Genomic DNA, 15,972 nt, shown 5'->3' on the forward strand with positions numbered 1-15,972 from the left:
CTGCTAGCTAAGGTTACGGTTAGGATTAAGGTTTTAGAATAAGGGACAGGGTAAGGGTTAAGGTTAGGGATAGGGTTAGGGTTAGTAGATAGTTAGTTGAAATGTTACTGCTAGCCTGTAGATAGTCTGTAGTGCATTTACAGATGGTAACTAATTTATTCATGTGTACAATACTGTAACTTTAATACTGGTGTGCTTATCCTCTTTGTTTTAGGATGTGTACTAATTTAACATGGCTGTGACCTGGTAGAGAGGATGAAAGTGTGTTAAAGGGATGTGTGTTAATTGGCTCCCCAGTTCCACTATCAGGACCAAGCAAATACAGCTGGAATCCTGATGCCATCAACCTAAATTGACCCTCCCAGGGCCGGTTCCAAGCATAAGTCACATAAGCGGTCGCTTAGGAACCCCGGCTGCAAGGGGGCCCCTAACACACACACAAAAAAAGTACAATACACCAGGTGAAATTTAGAAATGTGGTTGTGCGTTAGCAGTTTTTCTCTTGTTATGTCAGTCGCTGACAGTCACTCAATTTGCCTTGTCAGCAAACCATTTTTCGATTGGTAGTTAGTCTAGCCAGCTATCTAAACATGTAGTAATTATGGCAGAATACTGACCAGGTACGCAGGGCACATGCCCAGAGGCCATGACCTCCAGGGGTCCCCCATTGATTTTGTTACTCATTCTCACACAGATATCCTATTAACATGGCATAAGTCATTACAAAAATATGTGTAGAATTGCAGGAAATTAGCTTCAAAACAAACAAAAAATAGTCTCTCCAACTATTATCACTGCTGGGTGATTTAAAAAGTCAAAGTCAATTGATCCATAATATAATAATACTCTTAGCAAAAATGTTTGTCTTTAACTTACAACCTGTAGAAACTATGAGAATAGAAAGGTTCAGAAGTTTTGTGTACATTTAAAAAAAGAATTACACTACCGGTCAAAGGTTTTAGAACACCTAATCATTCAAGGGTTTTTCATAATTTTTACTATTTTCGACATTGTAGAATAATAGTGAAGACATCAAAACTATGAAATAACACATATGGAATCAAGTAGTAACCAAAAAAGTGTTAAGCAAATCAAAATATATATTATATTTGAGATTCTTCAAATAGCCACCCTTTGCCTTGATGATAGCTTTGCACACTCTTGGCACACTCTTACTTCAATATATCCACATAATTTTCCTCCCTCATGAGGCCATCTATTTTGTGAAGTGCACCAGTCCCCCCTGCAGCAAAGTACCCCCACAACATGATGCTGCCAGCCCCGTGCTTCACGGTTGGGATGGTGTTCTTCGGCTTTCAAGCATCCCCCTTTTTCCTCCAAACATAACGATGGTCATTATTGCCAAACAGTTCTATTTTTGTTTCATCAGACCAGAGGACATTTATCCAAAAAGTACGATCTTTGTCCCCATGTGCAGTTGCACACTGTAGTCTGGCTTTTTTATGACGGTTTTGGAGCAGTGGCTTCTTCCTTGCTGAATGGCCTTTCAGGTTTTGGCAATATAGGACTCGTTTTACTGTGGATATCGATACTTTTGTACCTGTTTCCTCCAGCATCTTCACAAGGTCCCTTGCTGTTGTTCTGAGATTGATTTGCACTTTTCGCACTAAAGTCCGTTCAATTCGAGCGGTATAACGGCTGCGTGGTCCCATGGTGTTTATACTTGCGTACTATTGTTTGTACAGATGAACGTGGTACCTTCAGGCATTTGGAAATTGGAAATTGCTCCCAAGGATGAACCAGACTTGTGGAGGTCTACACTTTTTTTTCTGAGGCCTTGGCTGATTTCTTTTGATTTTCCCATGATGTCAAGCAAAGAGGCACTGAGTTTGAAGGTAGGCCTTGAAATACATCCACAGGTACACCTCCAATTGACTCAAATTATGTCAATTAGCCTATCAGAAGCTTGTAACGCCATGACATCATTTTCTGGATTTTTCCAAGCTGTTTAAAGGCACAGTCAACTCAGTGTATGTAAACTTCTGACCCACTGGAATTGTGATACAGTGAATTATAAGTGAAATAGTCTGTAAACAATTATTGGAAAAATAACTTGTGTCATGCACAAAGTAGATGTCCTATCCGACTTGCCAAAACTATAGTTTGTTAACAAGACATTTGTGGAGTGGTTGAAAAATGAGTTTTAATGACTCCAACCTAAGTGTATGTAAACTTCCGACTTCAACTGTATATACAGTGGGGAGAACAAGTATTTGATACACTGCCGATTTTGCAGGTTTTCCTACTTACAAAGCATGTAGAGGTCTGTAATTTTTATCATAGGTACACTTCAACTATGAGAGACGGAATCTAAAACAAAAATCCAGAAAATCACATTGTATGATTTTTAAGTAATTAATTTGCATTTTATTGCATGACATAAGTATTTGATACATCAGAAAAGCAGAACTTAATATATGGTACAGAAACCTTTGTTTGCAATTACAGAGATCATACGTTTCCTGTAGTTCTTGACTAGGTTTGCACACACTGCAGCAGGGATTTTGGCCCACTCCTCCCTACAGATCTTCTCCAGATCCTTCAGGTTTCGGGGCTGTCGCTGGGCAATACGGACTTTCAGCTCCCTCCAAAGATTTTCTATTGGGTTCAGGTCTGGAGACTGGCTAGGCCACTCCAGGACCTTGAGATGCTTCTTACGGAGCCACTCCTTAGTTGCCATGGCTGTGTGCTTCGTGTCGTTGTCATGCTGGAAGACCCAGCCACGACCCATCTTCAATGCTCTTACTGAGGGAAGGAGGTTGTTGGCCAAGATCTCGCGATACATGGCCCCATCCATCCTCCCCTCAATACGGTGCAGTCGTCCTGTCCCCTTTGCAGAAAAGCATCCCCAAAGAATGATGTTTCCACCTCCATGCTTCACGGTTGGGATGGTGTTCTTGGGGTTGTACTCATACTTCTTCTTCCTCCAAACACGGCGAGTGGAGTTAGACCAAAAAGCTCTATTTTTGTCTCATCAGACCACATGACCTTCTCCCATTCCTCCTCTGGATCATCCAGATGGTCATTGGCAAACTTCAGACAGGCCTGGACATGCACTGGCTTAAGCAGGGGGACCTTGCGTGCGCTGCAGGATTTTAATCCATGACGGCGTAGTGTGTTACTAATGGTTTTCTTTGAGACTGTGGTCCCAGCTCTCTTCAGGTCATTGACCAGGTCCTGCCGTGTAGTTCTGGGCTGATCCCTCACCTTCCTCATGATCATTGATGCCCCACGAGGTGAAATCTTGCATGGAGCCCCAGACCGAGGGTGATTGACCGTCATCTTGAACTTCTTCCATTTTCTAATAATTGCGCCAACAGTTGTTTCCTTCTCACCAAGCTGCTTGCCTATTGTCCTGTAGCCCATCCCAGCCTTGTGCAGGTCTACAATTTTATCCCTGATGTCCTTACACAGCTCTCTGGTCTTGGCCATTGTGGAGAGGTTGGAATCTGTTTGATTGTGTGTGGACAGGTGTCTTTTATACAGGTAACGAGTTCAAACAGGTGCAGTTAATACAGGTAATGAGTGGAGAACAGGAGGGCTTCTTAAAGAAAAACTAACAGGTCTGTGAGAGCCGGAATTCTTACTGGTTGGTAGGTGATCAAATACTTATGTCATGCAATAAAATGCAAATTAATTATTTAAAAATCATACAATGTGATTTTCTGGATTTTTGTTTTAGATTCCGTCTCTCACAGTTGAAGTGTACCTATGATAAAAAATTACAGACCTCTACATGCTTTGTAAGTAGGAAAACCTGCAAAATCGGCAGTGTATCAAATACTTGTTCTCCCCACTGTATATATGGGGGATTGGAAATGATGCAGACAATTACATTGATGGATGCCACAATCTATCTGCAATACTAAAGCTGATCTACCCCCTAAAAATAAAAATACATAAAAAATCTCACTTAGGGCTCCCTAAAAGGTTAGAGCCGGACCTGGACCCTCCACAAAACAAGATAATATCTTGGCTTATGGCTTTGATCACAGCCACATGTCATGAGGTGTGTTGTGCGTGTGTGCAGTCTGTGGGGGCGGTTGTATATGTTAGCAGTGCTGAGTGTGAAAATGTACTGATTATAGCTTCAGATCCTCCCAGTGTCACTACGTGCAGTCCTGTGTTGCTAGACTAACCCCTCCATCCCTTTGGTTTGTGTAAAACTCCTGGGTGGTCCGTTGATACAGTTTAATAGGCACAGAGCATCTGCATATGGTACAGAAATAGAACTCGACCTTATACAAACATGTCACGGGGAATGTGTCTCAGAGAACGTGGCAAGATTTGCAAAAATACACAAGTATTCTGTTTATAATAATTAAGTTATCTTTGTAGGAAGTAAATCAGAGTCGTCTTTTCCATTTGTTTGTATTTTCAGCCAAACAAATAGTTATCATCACCCGCTAACACATACAGTACATATACACAAACACATACTATATGGATGTAGGTACACACACACACACACACACACACACACACACACACACACACACACACACACACACACACACACACACACACACACACACACACACACACACACACACACACACACACACACACACACACACACACACACACACACACACACACACATACCAGGGGAGGCTGCTGATGGGAAAACGACTCATGATAATGGCCGGAACGGAGCAAATGGAATGGCCCCTGGAAAACAAGTATTTGATGTATTTGATACCGTTCTACTGATTCCACTCCAGTCATTATTACCACGAGACCGTTCTCCCCAATTCAGGTGCCACCAACCTCCTGTGATACATGCCGACAGAGCCTCTCTTTCACATTCATCTGTCTTGATAAGCGCTGTGAAAACAGCTGCAGGAAGTGTGTGAGACGTGAGATGTGGGTAGGTAGGACACTCTGCTACGAAGAATCTTAGCATCTGTTGTTTAAACCCATAATTATCGTGCGCCTGTCCATTCTTTTCTCCAGGCTACACCTGCTTTACCAGAGTTTCACACTAATAAAAGGCTTTTTGTGGCTTTTCCACTGCTCACACAGGCAGGTCAGGATGATGAGGTGTTGTTGTGGCTGGGCAGATTGTGGGCTTGCAAGGCACCGGGTCATTTGGCCTGTTTAGAAAGCATTGGGAATAATAACAATCCACGGAGATGATACACACACTTCTTTATTGTTTTCTTCTTCTTCAGATTCAAACAGAATCTGATAGAAAAATGTCTTTGTCCAGATATATATGATGATGCTCTGCCATGGTGCCCCCAGCCAGGGAGCCAGGCAGGTGTATCTGGTTTCAGTGGGCTGAGTGACCAAGCTCAGACGGGTGATTTTCAGTGTAAATAATTGGAGGGAGAGTGAGTGAGATGAGGCCCTGCTGTTCAAACAGGCACAGATCCTACTGTGAGCTGGACAAGGCCCTGAGGTTTATTAGCATGGTGGGAGATTGGTGTTTCTCTAAGATACATTCACAGAGAAGCAGCTTCCTGTTCATTACTTCACCAATCACAGAATCTCAGTCAGAGACGTGCAGATAGAGAGACAGAGATACATATTTACAGTGCATTCGGGAAGTATTCAGACCCCTTGACTTTTTCTACATTTTGTTACGTTACAACCTTATTCTAAAAGGGATGAATTCGTTTTTTTCTCTCGTCAATCTTCAAGCAATACCCCATAATGACAAAGCAAAAACAAGTTTTAAAAATGTCTAAAAACCTGCTTTCGCTTTCTCATTATGGGGTATTGTGTGTATATTGATGAGGGAAAAAAGTTAATTAATCAATTTTAGAATAGGCGTAACAAAATGTGGAAAAAGTGAAGGGGTCTGAATACTTTCCGAATGCACTGTATAAAGTAGGCTACAGACAGACAGACAGACAGACAGACAGACAGACAGACAGACAGACAGACAGACAGACAGACAGACAGACAGACAGACAGACAGACAGACAGACAGACAGACAGACAGACAGACAGACAGACAGACAGACAGACAGACAGACAGACAGACAGACAGACAGACAGACAGACAGACATTTTGAGGAAATATATTTGATGTTTACAGAAATGCTCCACTTAGTTCTGAAGCCTGGGTTTCTGGCGTGGTCACTGCAGAACTGTGTGAATCTGATCTGATCTGGAGGTCCACTGTGTAGAAAGGGGAAATGGATAGGGATAAAGGCTTGGACAGTGTGTGCATGATCAATGTCACTATGTGAGCTAGCTCCCTAGAATTCGCCAGGGACAAAACAAAAGCAGAATCCTTCTCTCACTCTCTTCCTGCCTCAAAAAAGAGAAAAATATCTTGTCCCACCACACCACAAAGCGTTGGTGAAACTTGAGCTTTGCTTTTGCAATTTCCCTCAGCCCAAGCTGGCTTAGCTTAAGCCCTTACCCTGTGCTCAGTGTCAAACACCCCCAAATGGGGAAGGGAAGGGGAATAGCTATAAACACTATGGCACTACAAGACCATATAAGATAAGATACAGTACTATTCCATGAATGAGGCCATAGCTCTTAAATGATTAGGAACGGCAACCAGTTAAAACGTGAGGCTGGAATTGAATACACAGGTATGTATTCCAGCCAGACCATGAGTTAGTGCCTCGTTGAATGACAAGTTTATGGTATTCTACAGACGTAGGATCTTAATTTGAGCCAGTTTGCTTCAGCGGGAAAATAATCCTGCAGCAACAGGAAATGTGAATTATTATGTGTATTATAATTAATGGAATGTTTTTGTAGGAGTTGATACATTTTTCGTTAGGGCAAATCAAGTCTGACATTTTAAAGAGGAAATTACAAATTTTAGAAGCATTTTTAAAACTTGCATACACTTCTGTGCAGGAACATTCTCAGCAACAAAAGAGTGATCAAATTAAGATCCTACATCTGTAAAGTGCAAACATTTCGATTGGGGGGGGGGGGGGGGGGGCATGTGAGAGAGAGTTATCCAAGTTGTTAGAGTTGGAGTTCTGCTTGGCAGATTTGTTCCCCCAATGCACCCCTGCCATCCAACCTCCCTTCCTCTATGTGGGAGGAGGAGAGTCAGGGTTCGTTTTTCACCCTCTTCATTTTTCCTCAATGAGACATCAGTCACCTCGAGTAGATTTGGAGAGCCGCCCCTCTCTAAGGGGTCCCCAAATTCAGCACAGATGCTTCCTGCCTCAGAGCATCACTTCTGTGGAAGCCTGGCCCTGGCACTCCACATATGACTGGGGGAGGTGGCATTTCATGTTCAGGAATGAGCTAGTCATTACATTTGTTTTCTCAGCATTGAACGAAACCATGTGGATCTTGATAAAATGGTAGAGTTGTAGACGATTCATATTTGTGTTATTAATCGAGCGAGCCGAGGCAGGGATTATGGACATAGGATCCTCTTTGTGCCTTACTGTTCTTATAAAGCCAGAGTCTCTCTCTCTCTAGAGGACTGTAGCCTCTGGAAGCTGCTGAAGATAACTTTACAATCAGGGCTCCAAGATGACCTCACTCCATCCTACTTCTAGCTCTAGCTCCCCACTGTATGAACAGGAAATGGAGAGAGGAAAAAAAAACTCAATGACACGGAGAAGTAACAAACAGATAACATGAGACCAATCTTTTCGAAACCAACATCATGAACATGATCATTGAGGATTTCAAGACGTATCCCAGAATAATAAAGATAATAGCAATAATCAGTGATGGAAAAAGTACTCAATTGTCATACTTGAGTAAAAGTACAGATATCTTAATAGAAAATTAGTTAAGTGCGTGGACTGGACAATTTTCCTGTCCTGCTAAGCATTCAAAATGTAAGAAGTACTTTTGGGTGTCAGGGAAAATGAGTGGAGTAAAAAGTACATTATTGTCTTTAGAAATGTACTGAAGTAAAAGTAGTCAAAAATATAAGTTGTAGAGTAAAGTACAGATACCCAAAAAAACTACTTAAGTAGTACTTGAAAGTATTTTTACTGAAGTGCTTTACACCTTTGGTAATAATGTCAAGGATAAATGTTTAGTTGGAGTTCAGTTGTGACTTTTATGCAGTAAATTCCTGCCGTGATTTGGATTCCCCTGGAACGGAATGTTTTATGTGGTTTTGAAAATATGAAAGACGCTCTTCTCACATCTGAGAACCATTAGTCCAAGGAACAGCGGAGGATTCTTTCCGCTTTCTTGGAATCTTGCTACATTTCTTTCTATCCCTTTCTTTCTTTCTTTTCATTTCTTTTTTCACTTCTGTCTTTTCACAGTTACAAGGATCATGGAATTTCTGAGTCCTTTTCCAGGAAGCCTTATTGCATGACCCACTGATTCCAAAGCTCTCCAAACATCACCCATATAACTGACCCTGCTCTCTCTCCCCTGCTTTCTCTCTCTCCATCCCCCTCTCTCTGTCTTCCCTCCACTGTATGTATTTAAGTCAGTAAAGCATGGCCAAGAGGCTGCGTACAATACACCCTGTCAGTGAGGGAGCCTCGCTCACGTGTACGCTTCCTCCTCGAGTTCTCACAGACCCTACTGAAGACATGTGAGGCCTGTCCGCCCCAACATAAATGGATCAGTGTGTTTGTGTGCTTTTTATGAGATGACACATTCTCATCCCCTGAACACTGCTCCCTTTTGTCTCACGTCACCTTCTTTGAAGTGCTGCATTCTTCTGACGCTGCATCACCGGGGCAGAGCAGCTGGCTGCTGGGGGCAGAGGAAAGGATATCTAGGTGAGGTGAGGCTAGGTTAGCCTCTTTCTGAAGTAGGATTGGTGGGAGGTGAGGAGGGATTTGGTGAAGACTTTTAGGAGCTGGAGAAGACTTTTAATTTGAATCAGACAGAGCAAGGTAAGAGCTGTGATTAGGATGATATAAGGTGGCAGGGGTACCAACAATAACCCCAGCCTGAAGCTCACTCACTTATATGCCCGCCACTCAGATGTTTTCAAGAACACGCTGAAACAAATCAACAATAAAAAGACGGCGTGTTGTTGGTCAAAGAGCTTTATGGGAAAGTCTTGTGTAGACGACTTCTGCCCCTCGCCACAAAATAGCCCCCCTTTCCTCACCACATTGGTACCCAACAACCCTCAGTAATGATCTCCCTGAATGGTTGGCTAAATCTCCTGGTCTGACCCCAATGGAGACGAGCCCATTCTCTCTGACCACAGTTCTACTGATGAGGCCTCAAAGGACCTTAATTAAAGATGGCCGCTGTTTTTCCAGGGTTGTTTTCCCTCTGTATTTTTTCTGTGAGGAGGGAAGACCATGTTTTAATCTTCCTGGGCCCTTACCACCAGACCACAGGATTCCCAGCTGGGAGCGTCTCCACACTCAGCCACGCTCCACACAGACCCCATGGGCGCGACCACAAACCCCAGGATGATGACACTCCCAAACCTCCATTCAGCCCCACCTCACCACCTCCCTGACCTTAACGCCACCCTTCTCCAAAACATGAGTTTTAGATTATACACAGGCATACTGATGGAGTGTGGAGTGGAAAGTTGTGGAACTATGTCATTCAATGGAGGATGGGTAAACTGTGCTCTTTAGTTTAGTTTTTGTTTTGAGATGCAAAAATCTTGAGGCTTTGAGGATCTTCAATTAGGCATATCTTTGTCTACTATGGGAGAAAATAATAAGTTGACCTCAAAGACTTCCATGTCACTCACTCTCACACAAGCAGTTTGTTAATTACGGGGGAACCAGGATGAGACATGAGCTCCCGTAAATGCCAAAAAAAGTCAAACTTTGGGGGGGGTCTCGAAATAATGTAAATTTAACAACTAAGCAATTTTGTACTGCAGTGGTATGAAAATAAAAGTTTATCCCAAATTAAACGAACACCCCCACCTCTCTCATGATTTAAACCATTTATTGTTGGGTGTGCACTGCACACTGTTTGGATGTTGGAATTATTTTGGATTGGACGAATGTGCGCATGAAGCGTACTTTTTGAAGTGATTTGTTTGACAATCATATGAAAACATCATGACTGGTTGTGTTCATGCCACATTAAAAGGTCATACATTTTTTCCGTTAAATGGCATGTCTTTACTATTAGGCCCATACATTTTTTCCACACACATGAACACATAGGAGGTCTCGCAAAGAAATAGACCCCCCCTTATTTCAACTTAATTTGAAAAAACATGTTACCCCATCTCAAGAGGCTAAATAAAAAAAAATTACTATAGTAAGTGACTATTATGTGCCAAATAAAGTAACAGGGTTGACTGTAACAGGGTTGACGAATTCATCTTAAAAATGCCCTTTGTGAGAGAGGGAATGGAAGCTTGTTGTGTGCAACAGGGAGGGGGAATTGAATGCAAGCTTCACAAAAAATAATTAATTGTTAAAACATCTCTAGCCTGTCTGTCTACAGATATAGGATCTTAATTTGAGCCAGTTTGCTACAATATGAAAATAATCCTGCAGCAACAGGAAATGTGAATTATTATGTGGATTATAATAGGGGTTGATACATTTTTGTAAGGGAAAATCAAGTCTGAAATGTCCTGCATTGCAGGGAAATTCTCCTGCAATAGAAGATTCTACATCTGTATGGGTAAGAGGATTGACGTGTTATGCTCAGCTCACATAACAGGCTTAACCTTAAAATGACAAGCTGTTGTTTTTTACCTTAAAATGAATCACTAATCAATTAAAAAAATATATATATATATTCAGAAATGACTGTCAAAGCAACAAAATAACTAGGGCTTTGCAATGATGGTGAAAACATTGATAAATGGTGGGATTAAGAGGATGCACAGAGGGACATGTCAAATTATGAATTTCGGCACTTTAGCAAGTCTTTATTCATATCAAAAATCTGATTTATAGAATTTTCTCATGTGGTCTATATTAAAGGGCACTTCATTTAATATAACATGCTTTTATTTTTTTGTTGCACAATTTCTACTTAAAATATAAAAGGGACGCAAAAGGCACAGAATGTGTAGAGTAATACATGAGAGAGTAGTAGCCTTAGGGTCTGTTATACTGAATGACCCACTGATGACTGAGCTCCCCCCTAAAGATTTTATCTAACATGCATCCAACACTTGCTCTGCTGAAACATCAGGGCTTATGCAGATATCACATTTCAAAGGAAAACATCACCGAACCTTTCTGACGTTTATGCAGTGACCATTAGAACTTTGACTGCCTTACATCAAAGCACTATGCTATAGCATATTTTCTGTTGTTTCTGCGGTGACCAGCACCTTGACAAAGACACAATGCTGTGCACAGGGCTTTTACTGTTCCTCTTTTTTTGCAAAAAAACCTACTAAAAACTATTTTTCCAGACATTTCCATTCAAAAGCGGTCTGGCCCATATAGGATGTGACATGTTGATTCATTCTTATGAGCAGTATGAGTAATGTGGGCTACTTATTCCTGCTGTGGGCCAGTCAGTGTGCTGGTTGGTCTGAGTGATGTATTTCCTAGTTCAAGGGCCTGTTCTCTAAGCTCCAGGCCTCTGGTGGTCTCACAAGGTTCAGGCAGCACCGGGAGGGAACAAACTGGGCATGGGACCAAGAATCTGCCCCGTCTCCGTTCTTCCAACCCTTTTACCCTCTCTGACACACAACACAGGGAATCAAAACTGCTTGGGTTTCCAGGGCTATTCTCATGAGGGGCTGGATGGGAGTGCTGAGAGTACCTTCTACTTCTTTCCAGGGGTCTGGCTCGGCCCATATGTCATCCCTCATATACAGAGATCTCTGGGAAGCACCCCAGCCTCAACGCTCACTCTGCTACACCACCGGCTGGATTCCTGCTCCTGCTCTTTGTGAGATGAGGCATGTGTAATCTTTTGGTCTGGATGATGTCACACAAATAGCTTTTCAACGTGGGGCAAGGCATCTCACGAGAGCCCTTTTAACAGTGACGTGCAGGGCTTCTAAAGGCATACCTTAACATGCAATAATAATGTTTAATGCTGACCATGCGCACCCTGTAAAAATATTCCCTTTGGATGGATCATAATGTGACTATCCCAACTCAGTACACACACCATATGACCATACTGTATCTACAGCACTACCATGTAGTACACCAAATTAACAAGATATCCACTGTTTAAATAGTTTAATAACCTGGTCTATCTGGATCATCACCATACTGTACCTGGGTGATTTGTGGTAGGCGGTTAGGCAATAGCATGTTCTGTGAGCGTTATGTATTCTCCGTGGGGCCCGATTCAGACTTAGGAAATGTACGCCTTTCCTACACACGCCTTTCCTACACACTTTGCAGCCGTGGATCCCTTGCGTGCAATGTATACATGTAATGCAACCGCTGAAAACAAGTTTTAACCCCACGGTCTATGTCAGAAGTTTTGTTGAGCAGGCGTTTCAATGCCATGACAGAGGGTATCACGTCTGCTGCAGACGCAGTTGATTAGCTTATTTCTCGAGTCAGTTATTCGAATGGAGCTAGGAGTGTGTTCATGTTTCCAAGTTTCAAACATGTTCTCAAATGCCATTGAAATTGCAGCAGCCATATGAGAACCAGCACATTCTTGAGCATGCAATACGGTTTTCCTCAGGACGAAATCCTCGTCGACCCACAATGCTGATGCCCATAAAAGTGATGCCCATAGCAAGTAGCTCAGGGATGTGCAACAATACTGTGTAACTCCGAAGGGAAACATCTGTAAAAATAGCGCCTACTTGGTAGTGTGTACCGGTGCTCGACCAGTCGGCGAAAGCCAACATCATCCACGACACAGAACGGTTGATTTTCAAGGGCAATTACTTCACTACATTCCTAAAGAAAAATACATTTTCCTTGACACCCAAAAGTACTAGTTACAATTTGAATGCTTAGCAGTACAGGAAAAAGGTCAAATTCACACACTTATCAAGAGAACGTCCCTGGTCATCCCTACTGCTCTGATCTGGTGGACTCACTAAACATAAATGCTTCCTTTGTAAATTATGTCTGAGTGTTGGAGTGTGCCCCAGGCTGTCAATAAAGTAACAATAAGGGAAATTGTGCCGTCTGATTTGCTAAATATAAGGAATTTGATGTATAGCATTTACTTTTACTTTGTACTTTTACTCAAGTATTACAATTGAGTACTTTTTCCACCACTCTACTTAAGTACATTTAAAATCGGATGCTTATAGACTTTTACTCAAGTAGTATTTTACTGGGTTACTTTCACTTTTACTTGAGTAATTTTATATTAAAGTATCTTTACTTTTACTCAAGTATGACAATTAAGTACTTTTTCCACCTCTGTATGTACGTCAGCTTTGACATCGGTTTTGCACATTGCCGTTAAACTAGACATTCGGTCGATGCCGATGTTAGCATTTTTAGCTAATATCGACCGATTCTGATATGCTAACCGGTATAGCGTGCGTCCCTAAAAAATACTGTTTTGGGGAGTCTTTAAGCATAAAATATATTGGTGAATCAAAAATACTGTGGTTTGATTAATCCTGAAAGTTGCCGATCCATGAAATATTGTAAGGTGAGACAAGTGTACAACAGGGGTCCTATAAATCTACTCTAATAATCCTCACTAATATGGAACTGTGATGACAACGTACAGTCGTCATGACCGTGCGCCAGGTTCTAGGTTTAAACTGCTACGTATGGTCTGCGTTCCTAAATGATTCAAATAAGTTACATGTCCAAAATTATTGCACAACTTGTAATATGTTAGCTTAATATGATTCCCTATGGCTAGCGATCCTCAGGAACAACCACACGAACGTGACAGAAGAAAGAAAGGTAACCTATCGATGTAATTGTCACGACTTCCGCCGAAGTTGGTGCCTCTCCTTGTTCGGGCGGCGTTCAACGGTCGACGTCACCGGCTTTCTAGCTACCACCGATCTACGTTTCTTTTTCCATTTGTTTTGTCTTGATTGTACACACCTGGTTTCCATTACGTTATAATTTATTCCCTATTTAACCCTCTGGTTCCGACATTTTGTGCGTGTTTGTTCTTTGTTAAGTAGTCGCTCGGTTGTGTCGAGCTGGAATATTTTTCCCTGTATGGAATTTGTTTGTGATTTTCCGAGTAAAGTACGTTGTTACTCAGTTCTGTGTCCTGCGCCTGACTCCGTCCTACCTGGTGCACACTGACTCATGACAGTAATGGAATGATGCAACATGTAAGGAAACTAACACTAAAGTCAATGACAGTTATACATGCTTATAGGTATAACTGATTGTGGACACCAATAGTGGCTAACACTTAATACAATGCAATTTTTAAAACACTGTGAAAAGTCATACAATTAAAACATTCTAGAAATCATTAATCAACTCGGTCGGTTTGGCACTACACTGTCATTTGTGCATGGCTACAGAAGCCTATAGCTCAGCTATCCAAATTTCATCCCAAGTTATAAGGCCAGCATTTCATAAACTTCACTGTGGAAAAAGTGATATATTGATATGCTTTAGTTTGCTGCCATATGACTGGTTTCACATTTGTCTCCTGCGATCATAAGGTAAAATAGATCTGAAACTATTGTAATGTATATTTACAATCCCCTTATCCAAACAGCTAACTAATTTACCTACAGTTAAAGTCGGAAGTTTACATACACTTAGGTTGGAGTCATTAAAACTTGTTTTTTAACCACTCCACAAATGTCTTGTTAACAAACTATAGTTTTGGCAAGTCGGTTAGGAAATCTACTTTGTGCATGACACAAGTTATTTTTCCAACAATTTAAAGTCAGATTATTTCACTTGTAATTCACTGTATCACAATTCCAGTGGGTCAGAAGTTTACATACACTAAGTTGACTGTGCCTTTAAACAGGTTGGAAAATTCCAGAAAATTATGTAATGGCTTTACAAGCTTCTGATAGGCTAATTGACATAATTTGAGTCAATTGGAGGTGTACCTGTGGATGTATTTCAAGACCTACCTTCAAACTCAGTGCCTCTTTGCTTGACATCATGGGAAAATCAAAAGAAATCAGCCAAGGCCTCAGAAAAAAAGTGTAGACCTCCACAAGTCTGGTTCATCCTTGGGAGCAATTTCCAATTTCCAAATGCCTGAAGGTACCACGTTCATCTGTACAAACAATAGTACGCAAGTATAAACACCATGGGACCACGCAGCCGTTATACCGCTCAGGAAGGAGACACGTTCTGTCTCCTAGAATTGAACGTACTTTAGTGCGAAAAGTGCAAATCAATCTCAGAACAACAGCAAGGGACCTTGTGAAGATGCTGGAGGAAACAGGTACAAAAGTATCGATATCCACAGTAAAACGAGTCCTATATTGCCAAAACCTGAAAGGCCATTCAGCAAGGAAGAAGCCACTGCTCCAAAACCGTCATAAAAAAGCCAGACTACAGTGTGCATCTGCACATGGGGACAAAGATCGTACTTTTTGGAGAAATGTCCTCTGGTCTGATGAAACAAAAATAGAACTGTTTGGCCATAATGACCATCGTTATGTTTGGAGGAAAAAGGGGGAGGCTTGAAAGCCGAAGAACACCATCCCAACCATGAAGCACGGGGCTGGCAGCATCATGTTGTGGGGGTGCTTTGCTGCAGGAGGGACTGGTGCACTTCACAAAATACATGGCATCATGAGGATGGAAAATTATGTGGATATTTTGAAGCAACATCTCAAGCCATCAGTCAGGATTGTCACTACTTCCACCGAAGGTGGCTCCTCTCCCTGTTCGGGCGGCGCTCGGCGGTCATCGTCACCGGTCTACTAGCTGCCACCGATCCTTTTTCCTTTTCTTTTGGTTATGTCTGTCTTGTGTGTCACCTGTGTTCTATTTTGGTAATTAGGGGGGGGGGGGGGGGTATTTTAATCTCGCCATTTCCTCTGGGTTTTGTGCGGGATTGTTGCGTTTACTGTCTGTCAGGTTTTGGCCAGGACTGTTCAGGTTTTGGTCACTAGATGTCCCCATTGCACCTTTTTTGTACCTTTTGTTTTTTCCTTGCTCTAATTATTGTTTGCACCTGTGTGTCGTTCCCTTGTTAGTATTT

The sequence above is a fragment of the Salvelinus alpinus genome, chromosome 16 (assembly GCF_045679555.1).
Source record: "Salvelinus alpinus chromosome 16, SLU_Salpinus.1, whole genome shotgun sequence".
NCBI lineage: Eukaryota > Metazoa > Chordata > Actinopteri > Salmoniformes > Salmonidae > Salvelinus > Salvelinus alpinus.